Source organism: Lissotriton vulgaris, chromosome 7 (genome assembly GCF_964263255.1).
Source record: "Lissotriton vulgaris chromosome 7, aLisVul1.2, whole genome shotgun sequence".
Classification (NCBI taxonomy): Eukaryota; Metazoa; Chordata; class Amphibia; order Caudata; family Salamandridae; genus Lissotriton; species Lissotriton vulgaris.
This window is the reverse complement of record NC_141695.1, coordinates 305300706-305315948: the sequence shown is the minus strand read 5'-3', so window position 1 is coordinate 305315948 and position 15243 is coordinate 305300706.

Sequence of the window (15243 nt, the reverse complement as noted above, 5' to 3'; positions counted from 1 at the left end):
CTAAGCGCTTGGGAGCACTTTCTGAACAGCCGGTGCCCACCCGGCATTGGCCCGTCTATTTTGCCGATTTGGAAGCCCCTGGCGAGTGCCCACCTCGCCAGGAACCTTGCCGCGATTTTGTTGGTGCCCCCCATAGCGAGAGCCCACCTCGCCTTATATTTAAATTAGAGGGTTCACTGCCGCAGCCCGGAATGTTTTTGAACCGTTGCCGGGCCGCTGCCAAGTGCGACCCGGAAGTGCCCGCCACCCTGCTCGGGTCCGCGCTGTCATTGGCGGACACCCGAGGCAGGAAGTCAGGCAAACAGAGAGGAGACGTGGGGCGGCCTACAAGCGAGCCGGAAGTCCTGCCCCTACAGCCCGAGGAAGAAGCAGGGAAGCCGGAAGGAGTACGGGAGCCCACCCTGCCTCCAAATGATCCAGCGCGTCTCCCGGCTCCGCACCGGAGTGGGAAGAATCCGGTCGCAGCATCAGAGAGTCCAGAGGAGCGGGATCTCTCCTTCGACAGCCGGCGCCAGACTCGGTGAGTGTGCAGAGCAGAGGGTGGGGGCGTCGGGACACATTGCCGGTGTCCACCCCCCCAGTAGCGCGATCTCAGGGGCAGTTTCCTTTTGTTTCTGAGCGGCCCCGGTTGGCAGAGGGCCGCTCCAACGACCTGAGGGCACCTTTGTTGAGAAGCCCACGAGGGGCTCAGGTGCCATTGTTGAGAACCCAGAAGAGGCTCTAGGTGCCCCAACCTTACTTCGAGTCCCCAGAAGAGGCACTCCAACGTGTGCGGCTTTCTTGGTTTTGCGAGCCCAGAGGGCTCGTGGGGGCATTTTGTATTCAGAGCCTGAGAGTCTCAGGGGACATTCTATTTGCAGAGCCTGAGAGGCTCCAACGTTGTCCCCACCATCATTGCTTTACAGCTGCCCAGCACTTCGTGGGCAGCTGCCACGTTTAGGCCCCTGACATTGGGACAGTTCTGGCGTTCCTGCCTAAATGTGAGTTTTGCGCAATTGGGTTCTTACACCTCTGAATGTTTTTAGGCATCATGTGTTTTTCTTCCCTGCACATCTGAATGTGTTGTTTATGCATCATGTGCCTTGTTCCTTACACCTCTGAATGTATGTTGTGCATCATGTGTTATGTGCTTATACCCCTACAGGTATTGTGATACTTAGGTGGTTGTTCTTGCTAGTACAGGTGGTGCTAGTGAGGTCCTAGTTCCCTGCGTGACCTGTTCCTAAGGTGGTTAGGATTGCGTAGGTGGTACTTAACCTTTACCAGTGATTACTGGTTGTGTGCTTTATGTTCTATTTGATGCTAAAGTGAATATTATTCTATGTGCAAGTGCTAATTCTACCTATTGCTGAGTTCTAAAAGTGCTGATTCCTGACAGTGGTCCATGTGGCCCTGTCTTGTACATATCCCCTGTAAATTCTGCCCGTGCCTGTTGGCACATTGTAAAGTGTGTGTTTTATCTAATGTGTTTTGGTATAATACAAAGGCTATTTTTATATATAACCTTGTGTGGAGTTTCCTTTGTGGTGGGCCTTGGGTGTTGTTGCTGGGGTGCGTGCGCAAATACTTAACTCACATCGCCTCCAAGTTTAGCCTTGCTGCTCGCGCCACGTTACCTAGAGGGTGAGCAGGGGTTATCTTGGTGTGTAACTCCCTTGCCCTGACTTAGGAGTGGTGGTCTCTGACTGACTTTGGCGCAAGCCCTGGCCAGCCAGGGATTCCATTTCTAACAGTCAGCCATACAGAGCCACAGGATGTTGGACATGCAGGTGCTAAGACAGTAATTGCTTGGGTGATTGTCTCTGTGTGCCCCTGTTGTCCGACTCAGTGTGAACCCAGAGACTATGCCAAGTGTCCACCCACCAAGACGAGATGACATCAGTGCACTTACTGGGTCCTTACTCTTTTTCTTCACACTGAAATAAAGATATGCACCATCTCAGCCCCGTATAATTGCATACGACCACACTTGTGTAGATGGCTATTTTGTTGGTGAGTCCATGTGCCCTGATGTCCCACACATTACATACACATATGTTGACAGGACATGCTCATTGAATGCTGCCCAGTCATGGACACTGTGATTATACATACAGACACAGGTAGATATGTGATGTATGTAGTGGCAAATATGTATAGGACTGGAGATGTGTGAAATACACTGAGGGGGTTGAGTGCAGTCATCCTGCATGTGTGTGAGATTATCAGGGACCCTGTACGCCCTCATAAATGCATGCAATCACATATGTTTGGCCCATGCAGAGTGCCCTTGTGAGGTGTACCCCAGTTTGGGATGGAGGGAGATTACAATTGGTAATGAGTCTGTGTCTTGCTACTGTACTGATAGATGTTGGTCCATGACACTGTGTCACTGATCATTTCCCCTTCTTTTCTCCCATGCCTTCAGCTCAAGGTACACCAGTGTAAGACTGTGTGGAGGGCATTGCAGCAAAGGTGCGAACCCTGGGGGTATCCTACCGAAGACGCACCCACTGCCACAAGAGGTGTGACGACATCGGCCGGCTGGCAAAGAACGTGGCAGAGATGACATTGGGCTGCTACCACGCAATGGGCGTTTGGCACGGCGCAACATGACACCACTGATGGCCCGAATATTGGCAGTGACTCATCCTGAGCTGGATGCACATCTGAAGGAGCATCGGCAGCAAGGAAGGGGTGGAGTATTTGTGGAGGGTGACTTTGGCTGATAGCAGATGCATGTCTACAGGGCCTGTGGCAGCGGAGGCCCATGTGATGTTCGTGGGGTGGTGCTGTGCTGTGTTATTTGAGTGGCTGCTGGGATGGGTGCCAGTGTCATGCATTGGACCAAACTGGCCTTACTAGGGTGATCCTCCCTGCTGTGCTTTCCCATATTCAGATGTTTTAGGATCTACATGGTCATTCAGCATTGGGATAGTGTTGGGAATCTATTAGGGGGTGAACAGCAGTGTAGACTGTCTGGGTGTGACTTCATGTATGCCTACTTTGCATGCATCATAATCGGTGAGGCACACACATCTGACAACAATGTGGCACAGAGTACCACATGGTGTTTGGTATGGCCTTGTAGCAGGGTTTCCGTTCTCCCACAGAACTGTGCACAGAGATCTAGAACCTGGGTGAGTTAGGGTGACCCAAAACTCACCTTTGTTTCAGAAATCCCCTTACCAAGCTAGCTACAGTGTCTCATCGGTAGTAATAACTTCCCAATGACTTAGACAATCCAGAAAATGAACTTAGGGTACCTCAGGTATCGTGGAACACATGAACACTCTTTCGGTATATAATCATTACAAACCGAAACTGGGAGGCAAAGAACACACGTGCAAGTTTGAAATGTTTATTTTTCAATGCAAAGTTCTCAAATGCAGTATCTTGTATAATACCAACATACATATTATAAAAATCAGAGTTAGCAGCATAGTCACTAATCCATAATAAGCAAAAGGTGATAGCATGTTATGATGCAAAAATCTATAGAATTCTGTATCACCTATATTTCGCGCACCCTATTCAGTATATTATATTATATCTAAGAAGGTCTCGCTTGGGTTCTAGCAGGGCGGGCCCATACCTCTAATTCTCAGTAGGAGTAGATCACATCAACAGCTACCAGCTCTCTGCATGCGAAGCATCAAGTGTGTTGATTCATTCCCTGTAACTCTATCTTAAACCCGCGTAGAGCCCAATGTTGGCAGCAACATTATTTGTGTTATGTCTAACGTGGTGCGAGGATCAGGCCTTCAGCAACCTTGTGTTAGGTTATTCTTAGAGTGTGCAGGTCTCGGTGTGCAGACAGTTGTACCAAGTGTACCAAGCGCGACTGATACTAGAGCAATAACATATTATTCTCAAATAAATCACATCTTTCGTCTAGGTTGAAAGCTACAATAACAATTAGGTGTCGTGTGCAAACTCAAGCTGAAAGAAAATATTGTGTTTAAACATTTAATAAGGTCATGCTAACTTAACACAATATATAGAAACGTAGTAACCATATGACACCCCCCCAATGATCCGAGGACGGTTAAAAAAGAGAAAACATAAGCTAATACCATATGAGAGGTAAAACATGAAAGCAGAGTTCAATGATATTGAGCCAAGCTAAATGTATGTAAATGTATATAAGATTTTAATAACAAAAATATGTATGAATGCCTATAGTGGCCACAAAAAATATAAAAAGTCGAACTTAAGGCCTACTCCCAGTTCATAGGCCCAGAACATATGAAAGTCGAATGTTCGTATTAAAAAAGGCACCATTCAGAATTACTAAAATGTCACGTGCCATAATAATGAAAGTCTTCAAAGTCACTCATGGGTTGAATGAATATGCAAAATAGGTAGCTACAGCTTCCAACATGAAATCACTGTCATCATCCGAAAACAGTTCAGCCATCCAATTAAGCAATGGGAAAGAACATACGTGCTCCTCCAACACCGATTCCTCTAGCAACATCAGAGGACAACTCAGTGGGTTCTCGAGAACGCTATGTGCCAGAAAGTCATGCGCCGCTGCGAATATGTCCCACTGACCCATTAGTCCATGCATCGCTGCCACAGCCATAACCCTTTCGCCAGAACAAACCAACTCGTGAGCAACTACGGGGCTCATCAGCTGATCAAAGTTGACGTCAGGAGAAGTCGGTAAGCAGAGACACAAATCAATGGCCCAGTCGAAATCACAGCTCAGGCAATGAAACACGGGCTGGACACATGTGAAATAGGAAAATCTGAACGATAATCCAAAAGCCGTGCTTAAAGTCGCAAGCGGCAAGGAGCCATAGTAATCAAGCATCCGGTTGCGAAACTGCATCAGTAGGGGCTGAGCGTTTCCTTGCGCAGGATGGGCATCCATGTTTTAGAAAGCAAAATATCACCAGAACGCCTGCAGCCAAAGCCAGCAAAACAGGAAATCCGCCAAACAGGCTTGCGAATATAGAATGAAAGAACGCAGGGATAATACCAAATACTTTTTCAAATGTAGTCACGAGACCACTGCTAACCAATTTAAAAAAATGTGCCAGGCCTGTTGTGGAGGAGGCATTGAAGATTTGATGAACCAGCTCGGAGAAATGAAACGGCAAATCAGTATTTAAAAGTGCCTGCACCTCTGTGCGTGTGTTAGCTATGTGAAGGACATAAGTTTCGCGGGCAGAGCTCAGGGCCACTTGCTTCTGAGACAATAGGGCTCTTATACGGCTTAAACCATTGAACTCGGCTTTCAAGGTTGGTATTCGTGGCCAAATTGAAACATCTGAATTCCCATGCGTGGGTGGATATAACACATTCTTGCAACAAACCACCCTCTCTGAAACGGTTACCACATAAGCGATACCGACCTGTAACCCACAACACAGTTCGTTATTCAAAAGTAAATAACTACCGTTGGACAATAAAGTGAACGTGGGAACTATTGCAGGAACCGGTGTCCCCTTCAAAACACAGGTCAAATTAGGCTTGTCCTGATTACAAGAACCATGCAACTGGATGTGTCTGCATATTAGTGAGCGGTCAGGCGACTGTGTACATTCTTCACCATTCAGATTCACTTCATTCCCCTCCTTTAGGCATCTGTAAGTGTATGGTAAAGACCATGTCTCATGGAGGAAACCACTGCCTAATGGTTCATATCGCCCTATAGCCATATATTTCATACAATTTGTAAATTTATACAGAGCAAAAGGTAAGGTAATAACACCATGGATAAGCCATGTAGCAGCAGTCACCTCAGCCACAGAAAAGGGCAAGGATTCTAATTTTTCAATGTGTAACATAGAAAATGATGCATCTCTCTTTGAAAGCATGCGCTATTTTTCAGTCAAATTAAATGGGGCAAATAGTGATGAGACGTTCATATAATTCCAAGGCACTCGACCAGACTTCAGAGTCTGTAGTGTCCAAGCAAACTGCATCACAGAACGCAATTGATTTTGACCATGATATAACACGGACACTTCATCATGTACAATGTCAACAACAGAAGACACAATATTGTTCAACGTGTAAATTCGGGAAGAAAGCGTGTTAATACTGTTATCGACAACTGCAAGCACTTTTTCTAAATTTGCTTGATCAATAGCTCTCAGGCGCTTAGCAGCCTCAATTTGGGAAATTTTCCAAATTTCATTGTAAATCGCATAAAGCCACCGTTTAGATCTACCTTTAGCTGGGCCTTTTATAAAATCGTTCAAATCCACATTATCATTTAATTGAGACAGATGTAGTTTAACTGCAGCTAATGTGGAATGTTGCAACCAATTCTGACACAGCTTCCCCACAGAATAAGTTGTGACAGTATAATCTTCTTCAAAACGGGGATCGGGTCTGACTTCTGTGAACCCTTCAGCCAAACCCAGAAAACGACGTTGGCAAGAATCGGCACTCCTATGCCACATCAGCCAACCCTTGGAATCCAAACTGGAAACGTTAAAGGAAGAATTGTGCAATAGAGCTTGCAACTCATGAATGGACAATTCAGTAAAGTTACCCCAACCTGAATATTCCTCTAAATCCGGGATGGTCGGTGTATTTAATTTTTTAGAAGTAGCCAATCCAAAGCATGTTGTTTGGAAAATGGATGAATTTAAAAACAACATGTGATTCGGGATGAGACATGCACGGTGCAAAGCCTCAGTGCCTTGTACCTGCCAATCCTTGGTACCCCAAACCGATTTAAGGTCAATTGTTCCTTTCCAAAACTCGTAGCCATCTACAGCCAACCGGTCTAGAAAGGACTTCGAATACAGTAATTTTGTATCGGTAAGTCTAACTTTGGACATGGACTTTTGTGTCATTTTAAAATAAAATGACTCAGGATTCGATTGATTAAAGTCTGTGAAATAAGTGTATTTTTCAGAAATGTATTGGAGCTGCCTCCTAATAGAGCAGGGCAATGTTCCCATTGTGTATAATTTACAGCAACCCTCCGTGAATTTGTCTTATGCAAAAAATGATTACCATAGTGTTGAAAACAAAACAAATCACCATAATTAATAGAATCTAAATACAGATCCTCAGCATCGAAGGCAGCATAATATTTCAAATCAGAGAATAATGCTTCTACGGCCTGAATATCCCAATCATCAGAACGTATATTTTGTTTAATCACATCTCCCATGTTTACTCTAAGCACATTTGGAACATTAATCACTTCAGTGGGCCCATGTATCTGAAACCTAACCGCATCCCACACAATCCCATCAAGGACAGGCCAAGCAGTAATGTTAACTGTATTTAAGTTTCGTTTCAGTCTGTGCGCTGAATGTGAAGAGGAAAGAGGGGCCAATGTTCCATTAAGGTACCGAATTCCTGTTCTTTCTTTAACGTAGTGACCATCGATCAGGCGGAAAAAATAAAACACAAAACCAATTAATGTAAAATGAAAATAGTATCAACCAAATGTATGTCCAAGGGGGAATTAAAAAATGTTTTTTAAACAACGTGGCATATTTTGCAATAGTTGAGGGTTTCTTTGAAGGTTCCGAAACAGAGTCAAAAGAGAATCTGGACTGGTCGGCCAAACGAGTATGCAAATCAGGCATCGATAAATCAGCAGGATAGGTGTAGTTCAACTCATCATTGTTAGTTACAGGAATAGTATTTAATAAAGGACTGGATATGGCAGGCATCTCGAGGGACACCTCCTGTTCTGCACCAGATGTAATAGCCAGCACAGAGTGCCTCACCATGGAAGGACAGGATACAGCCGGTGTCATGCTATGAAGAATCGGCCACCCTGTGTGTCTTGACATTGTCAATAGAAATAAATCTGTTTTCCTTACGACCTGGAAGTGGTGGTAAAATGACTGTTCTTGTGCCCTTCACTCCAAGAACTCGAACCGGTGCTCGATATGAGGGACCAAACTCTTTCTTGTTATCGATCTTCTCTCGAACCAGTTCTCCAACTTGGCGTAGCCAGCCAACTACCGGGATCTGCAGCGCATCATCCGATGTGGAGGGCAAATGTTCCTTTGCAAGACTGTCTCTGGTCTTTTGTAGATTCTGTAAAACATTGCAATGTTCATCTACGTCAAAGGCCGTGGCCTGGGCCTTGTCGTCTAGCCCATCGAGGTCAGGGACATACATCTTGATACCAAAGAGCATTTCGTACGGGGTCCGCCCACCCAGAGACCTTCTAAGGAGATTATTAAGCGCACGCTGCACGCCTATGAGGTGGGCTAACCAGTTTCTACCAGTGCCTATAACTCGAGCTGTCAAAGATTGCTTTAGGTGGCGGTTCATTCGTTCAACTACACTATTGCCCTCGGGCCTGTAGGGACTCGAAAATTTGACTTGGACCCCCAACGAAACCATTGCATCCTTATACGCCTTAGAGGCGAAAGCCGGACCCTGATCCGAATGGAAGGTACCACAGGCAAAAATTCCCACAAAGACTCGCAAATCCTTAATGACAGTACGTGAATCAGCGCTCCGATGTGGCCACACCCACACAAAGCGTGTGCATGAATCAACTGCTACTAAGATGTACTTGTATGCAGTATCAGAAGAAAATGGACCGCAGTGATCTAAATAAACGCATCCAAGCGGTTTATTCGAGATGTACAACTGTGTCTGAGGCGGACGCGCAGCAGTTGAAGGCTTAATCTGCTGGCAAATGTCACATTGAAGGACAAAATCGCGCGTCTGTTTGTACAGTCCCCGCCACCAGAACCTTTGTTGTAGCTGAGTTACAGTGGCAGAGACGCCCGCATGCGCAGACGCCACACCTTCATGAGCCGCTGTAATCAAAGTAGCCCTGCGATCCGAGTTGGGAACTAGACGTTCGCCAACTTCAGGGATTTTCACATAAGGAACCTTATCGGGAATTAAGTGGTATGTGTATTTAGAAGGGAACCCCGCAGGATATTTACTTCCCTTCTCTATTGCAGCAACTGCTGCCAAGATGTCATCATCTATTTTGCTTTTGGACCTCGTGACTGCTGCAACTAAGTATTTTGATACCGCTGACTTCGCTGCTTCATCAGCAAGCGAATTGCCAACAGCGTGGACCCCCACGCGCTGATGACCGAGAGTATGAATCACAAACACCAGTGGCAACTTCTCTTTAAGTTCCGCCACTCGGACCCAGATCATTTTATGTTTTATTGTGCTACCTTTGGAATCACGAAATTCATTCTGAATCCAAAAGAACAAGTTTTCATTATAAGACTGGACACAGTAGTAAGAGTCACTTACGATCAAAGTCGTCACACTAGGATCAGCGTACTCCAATGCAAGCATCAGAGCACGAAGCTCTGCTAATTGTGCGGTGCAGTCCCCAAGCGTCTGCGTGTGCACGACACTGGACTTGAACTCATCGTTCACCATGGCACCGACCACAATGGCGCAAGCGGAAACGTAGGCATGTTTAGAGCCATGCGCAACCTGCGCCGAACCATCAGTGTAAATGATGCAATGGAAATCCTCCAACGGCCGCATTGCTAAAGGAGCAGGATGAACAAATTCATACTGTAAATACTCCTGCGACCGTAAAGTGGCGTCAAAAATAAACGTGACATCTTGTGACGTCAAGGATGCAGCCCATTGAATCCACCGAGGGTGCAAAGCTTTAGAATTAGGCACACTGGCTTTCGTAACCGCCTCTAAGGCAGGACACGGGGTAACAACCAACATGCGCTTTCCCTGTGACAGGGCACGTTCCTTAAGAATTGCCATCTGCACAGCCGTTAAAACCTTCTCCACAGTGGAAAAACGCTATTCAGCCGAAGTGTACAAGTGTGACTTGTAAGCGATAGGTACTGTATCTCCTTCATTAAAAGTCAGGTACGTGAAACCCACCGCCCCAGGGATAATTCTTATCACCAGGTTGGTCTGGTTATCACGAGTCTGTAAGTATTCAGAAGCGAGCAAATCAGCCTGCAAAGACTGCAGAATAGCTGAATGCTCAGGCAGCCAGCATGATTTGGAGAAAGATGGTTGTATCAAAGCATACAAAGGCTTGATACGCTGGGCATATTCCGGAATGTAAGTTCTCCCGAAATTCAAAAATCCCAGCAAAGACTGTAATTTTTTCAGTGTTGTCGGAGAGCGCAACTGTGCGCATTTCTCCAGGAAGTGAGGGGCTAACCCTTTTCCCTCGTTGTTAAGCTCGTAACCGAGAAACAACACTGTGTACTCTGCAATGTGTGACTTTGCAAAGTTAAACTTGTAACCAATGTCAGCAAAGTTACAAATTATGCTATTTACTCGACACAGATGCTCCTAAAGATCGTCGTCTGTGAGATAAATGTCATCCACATACGAACGCGCAACCGGGTTGATGCCCTCCAGAAGAGAGACAATGCGGGCGGAGAATACTCCTGGACTGTTCTTATAGCCCATTGGGAGACGCCGAAACATTTTTTGCACACCGCCGCATGTAAAACTGGTCCATTGGGAACTTAGACCGTCTAATCTATGTGCATAAAAACCATTGGAAATGTCAAGCGTGGTTTTGAACCGTTTACGCTCAAGACTATTCACTAAAGCAGAGCCATGAGTATTCTGTACTGCGCAGTTACGGCAATGCGAGTTTAAATGCCTATAATCCAAAACCAAACGATATGAGCCGTCTGGCTTGTTTACAGTAAAAAGGGGGTTATTCATCGGTGACACACACGTTTCAATTACACCTTGATATTCCAATTGTTCAAGGATAGCCGCGACTGAAGCTTTGGCTTCACGCCGTATGGGATATTGAGGTTGAGGCTGAGGCGGAGACCGCAAAGGAATCTCGTGGCTTGGTGACAATTTATCCCAGCCACACTGATTGCGGTACACAGCCGGCGCAAGCGCCAGAGCCCACTCTTCTGCAAAATGCAGCGCTTCCACTCTCGGTACAGTGTGCGCGAAACTGGGCAGGATTACCTCCTCCCCTCGCGGAGCTGCGAGAACAAAAGGTGGGGGCCAATCAGCCTCCGAAAGCAAAATGTCATACGTAGACGAGAGATTTTCCCAAAATACCCCTTTTACAGTTCGCTGCATGTCACCTTAAATTAACAGGACAATTTCAAAAAGACGTTCAGGGGGAGCAACATGCGTATCAGCAGTTTCAATCACAACATAAGAGTCAGTCGCTGTCACCTTCAACAGTGGACGGAGGGCCTCTCTCACTAGGTAATCTCCGCCGCGCTGTCCAGCAAGGTCAGAGCCCACGTCAGATTCCGAAGCCGCGTTCTCACTATCTGGGGCATAACGATGCGCTGTCAGGGCGGCGACTTTCTTCGTGGCAAATTGTGGTCTCTTGGGCGTTGAGCCTTCCTGCTGATCTCCACCGTTACGCGGGCGGGGCTGACCACGTCCTTGCTGGCCACCCCGGCCCCTGCCGCCCCCTCCACCACCGGTTGACGGAGCCGATGAGTCCTGAAAGGAACGAGGAGAGCGTTGGTCAGAAGCCTGAAATCTCTCAGGCGATTTAATCATCGCGCGGTCGCGCAAATCATAAACACGATCCGACTGCGCAGGCAACGGAGACGCAGGAGCAGAAACCTGTGTTTGTTGTTGTTGCTGCTTACCCTGATTCTGCTTTTTAGGCCAATTTTGTTTCTTGGACTTTTGTTGACCACTAGTTTCGGATGTCTGGCCCTGGGGCTGCTTTTTCTCCTTATCAGGAAAAGCCTTAAGCCCCTTCGCATTGCGGCCAACCGTTTTATAAGCAGCCACAATGATCCTTGCCAACTGACGGGGTCTCTCGGCCTCGGGAATTAACGCTAAAGCGTTAGCAACTTGAAAGTTCACTGCATCTTCCTTGACATTTGCAAGGATTAGATCGCAAACTACATCAAAGGAGCCACACAGGCGCATACCCAATTCGACCGCTGACTCCAGTCCGTGTTCATCCGGACCGCACCCAGATTGGTCACAGACGGGGTGCCGTAGCACCTCGAATAGACCGCTGCAAAAGTCTTACCCCAGGTCTCACAGTCCACAAGCTCAGGTGCCAAATCTTTCGGTAAACTTAGTGTAAGAATCCAGTGTTTATCACCGGGATTCGTTTTAGGAAACACAGCTTCTAGCTGGCCGAATTTCTCTGCAAGCCAGAACGGAAAATCATCCTTGTCCTGCGGCTTTTTGCCCATCACGGAATTTACCATGACAGGATTGATTTTCAAACCAGCCTGTTCTGCACGAAGCTGTGCGCCCCTAGGGGCTACGTCCTGAACATTACGGCTAGTGTAATGAACAAGCGCTCTAATCACTTCCACTGCAACTTCATGAAGTTGCCGCAGATCAGCTATGCCACAAGTGGCGCGATTAGGGTGAGGAGTGAATCCAGCCAAAGCGGGCCAAGGTGTGCCCGGTATGGACAAAGGACCCAACCTCGAAGCGGTTAAAGCATGTGGTAGGGCGCCACCAAACCAAACTCCATGCTGCCAAGCATCAATAGGAACCTCCAGTGCTCTGTACGGAGCATACGCAGCCGGTACAGCAGTAGCAGTGTAGTTGTGGAAAACACCAGAATTAGCGTTCACCGCCGGAAATGTCACCCACGAATAAACCAGTTCGTACGGGTAAGCATGTTCCGCACTCACCACTAGAACAACAGCCAAGCCTTTTATAGGGACATTATAAGCCCGCAAATGGTCACGCACCGCAATGCGACTATGCGGCGGGATGTCCACGACTTGTGCCATGTTAGCACAGGAAATTGAAGAAAACAAAGATTACTTTGTAGCACAACTGGGTAGTAATTCAATTAAACCGTTTTTAGATTGATTCAAGCTTGAAAATGACCTATCTCAAAAATAGGTAGGTTTTTCCGACACTGCCGTTTTCCGGAAACGGGAATGAAGGTGTTAAGGTTTGAATGATATACTACTCGAGTGTCATGATATATGGCCAACAACGTATGGGCGCCATGTAGCAGGGTTTCCGTTCTCCCACAGAACTGTGCACAGAGATCTAGAACCTGGGTGAGTTAGGGTGACCCAAAACTCACCTTTGTTTCAGAAATCCCCTTATCAAGCTAGCTACAGTGTCTCATCGGTAGTAATAACTTCCCAATGACTTAGACAATCCAGAACATGAACTTAGGGTACCTCAGGTATCGTGGAACACATGAACACTCTTTCGTTATATAATCATTACAAACCGAAACTGGGAGGCAAAGAACACACGTGCAAGTTTGAAATGTTTATTTTTCAATGCAAAGTTCTCAAACGAAGTATCTTGTATAATAGCAACATACATATTATAAAAATCAGAGTTAGCAGCATAGTCACTAATTCATAATAAGCAAAAGGTGATAGCATGTTATGATGCAAAAATCTATAGAATTCTGTATCACCTATATTTCGCGCACCCTATTCAGTATATTATATTATATCTAAGAAGGTCTCGTTTGGGTTCTAGCAGGGTGGGCCCATACCTCTAATTCTCAGTAGGAGTAGATCACATCAACAGCTACCAGCTCTCTGCATGCGAAGCATCAAGTGTGTTGATTCATTCCCTGTAACTCTATCTTAAACCCGCGTAGAGCCCAATGTTGGCAGCAACATTATTTGTGTTATGTCTAACGTGGTGCGAGGATCAGGCCTTCAGCAACCTTGTGTTAGGTTATTCTTAGAGTGTGCAGGTCTCGGTGTGCAGACAGTTGTACCAAGTGTACCAAGCACAACTGATACTAGAGCAATAACATATTATTCTCAAATAAATCACATCTTTCGTCTAGGTTGAAAGCTACAATACCAATTAGGTGTCGTGTGCAAACTCAAGCTGAAAGAAAATATTGCGTTTAAACATTTAATAAGCTCATGCTAACTTAACACAATATATAGAAACGTAGTAGCCATATGACAGCCTACTTGCCATTGTGGACTGTCATGTCCTAATAGGCGTGTGTGTGTTGTCCCCTTCTGTTCCCTCAAGGTCTGTCAGTGGTAATAAGTGTTGTCCCCACATCATGTCCCTAGGTGTGGGCAGAGCAAGTTGTGTGTCTGGTACACTTCATCCATGGGCAGGGTGTTGTGCTGTGTGGCCTCAACATGGCTCAGTCATGGCAGATATTCAGGGTTACAGGCACTGTTGTGGTCTATGTAGTGTGTTGCTGCAATGTGATTGCAGGGTGTGGTGGTCACCATGTTTATTTGGGCATCTCCTGTACAGCATTGATTGGTTTGCTTTGTACTGATGATGACACTAACACAACCCTGCATCTCTCTCTCATGCAGAATCGCCAGAGGACATGGAGGAACAGGAGCCGCAAACCAGTGGTGGCGAGGGTAGCACTGCAGCTGCACCAGAGGCCAGTGACACAGAGCCCACCAGCGCATCTGAAGGGGACCGGAGTATGCAGGAGGAATCCGTGCCTGAGACACAAAGTACTACATCATCTGATGCCAGCGGGGAATGGGGACTCTGCATCATCCTCTACCACACAGCGTGGCCAGCCTCCCATCCACTTCCTCTGGTGCTGCCTGTGTCCGTGTCAGTAAGAGGGGATGAGTTAGATTCACACCTGGCACTGCTGAGCCTGCACCTGTCCCCCCTGCTGCCCTCAGTGCTGAGTCTGTAGAGCTCCTGCGCCAGCTGTGTGTGGGCCAGACAGCCCTGCTCAATGCCGTCAGTGACCATGATAAAAAATTAGGCCAAGTGGTTGCCTACATGGCGGGCATAAACTCTGACGTGGGTGGGCTACACCATACAGTCCAGGCTTTGTCGTCCACAGTGATGTCTGCCCTTCAACAGGCACATACTCCCATTCCTGCTCCAGTGCCTTTGTCCACCCCCCAGTCAGTGGCCACATCGGATGATAGTGACCACGGTTCCCATGGGATACAGTCACAATACAGCACAAGAAGCACCCGTCAGAAACAACCCAAGCAGTCTCGCCCACAGACACCATCCCCACTGAAGAGCAGAGCCATCCCAGAATGCAAAGACAAAAGCTCATCAGGGAAGAGCAAGGCTGAAAAAGCAAGGAAGCAGGCATCAGGCTCCCATGCCTCAGAGGCATTACCAGCGAAGGACTCTCCAGGCCCTAAGACTTCACGCAGAGCTAGGCGTGCAGAGTCTATGCCCACTGAGGAGGTGTTGTATGGAAAGGGCACACCTAGGAAGGGCTCAGGGCCACATTCCCGCCATATAATCTCCAATTCCAAGCCCAGTGAAGCAGGTGAAGGAGAGCACTGGAGGGGCTACCCCTGACAAACAGGCAAAGGAGGGCACTGTTGGGGCTACCCCTGACAAACAGGCAAAGGAGGGCACTGTAGGAGGGACACCTGGCAAACAATGGAAGGTGGT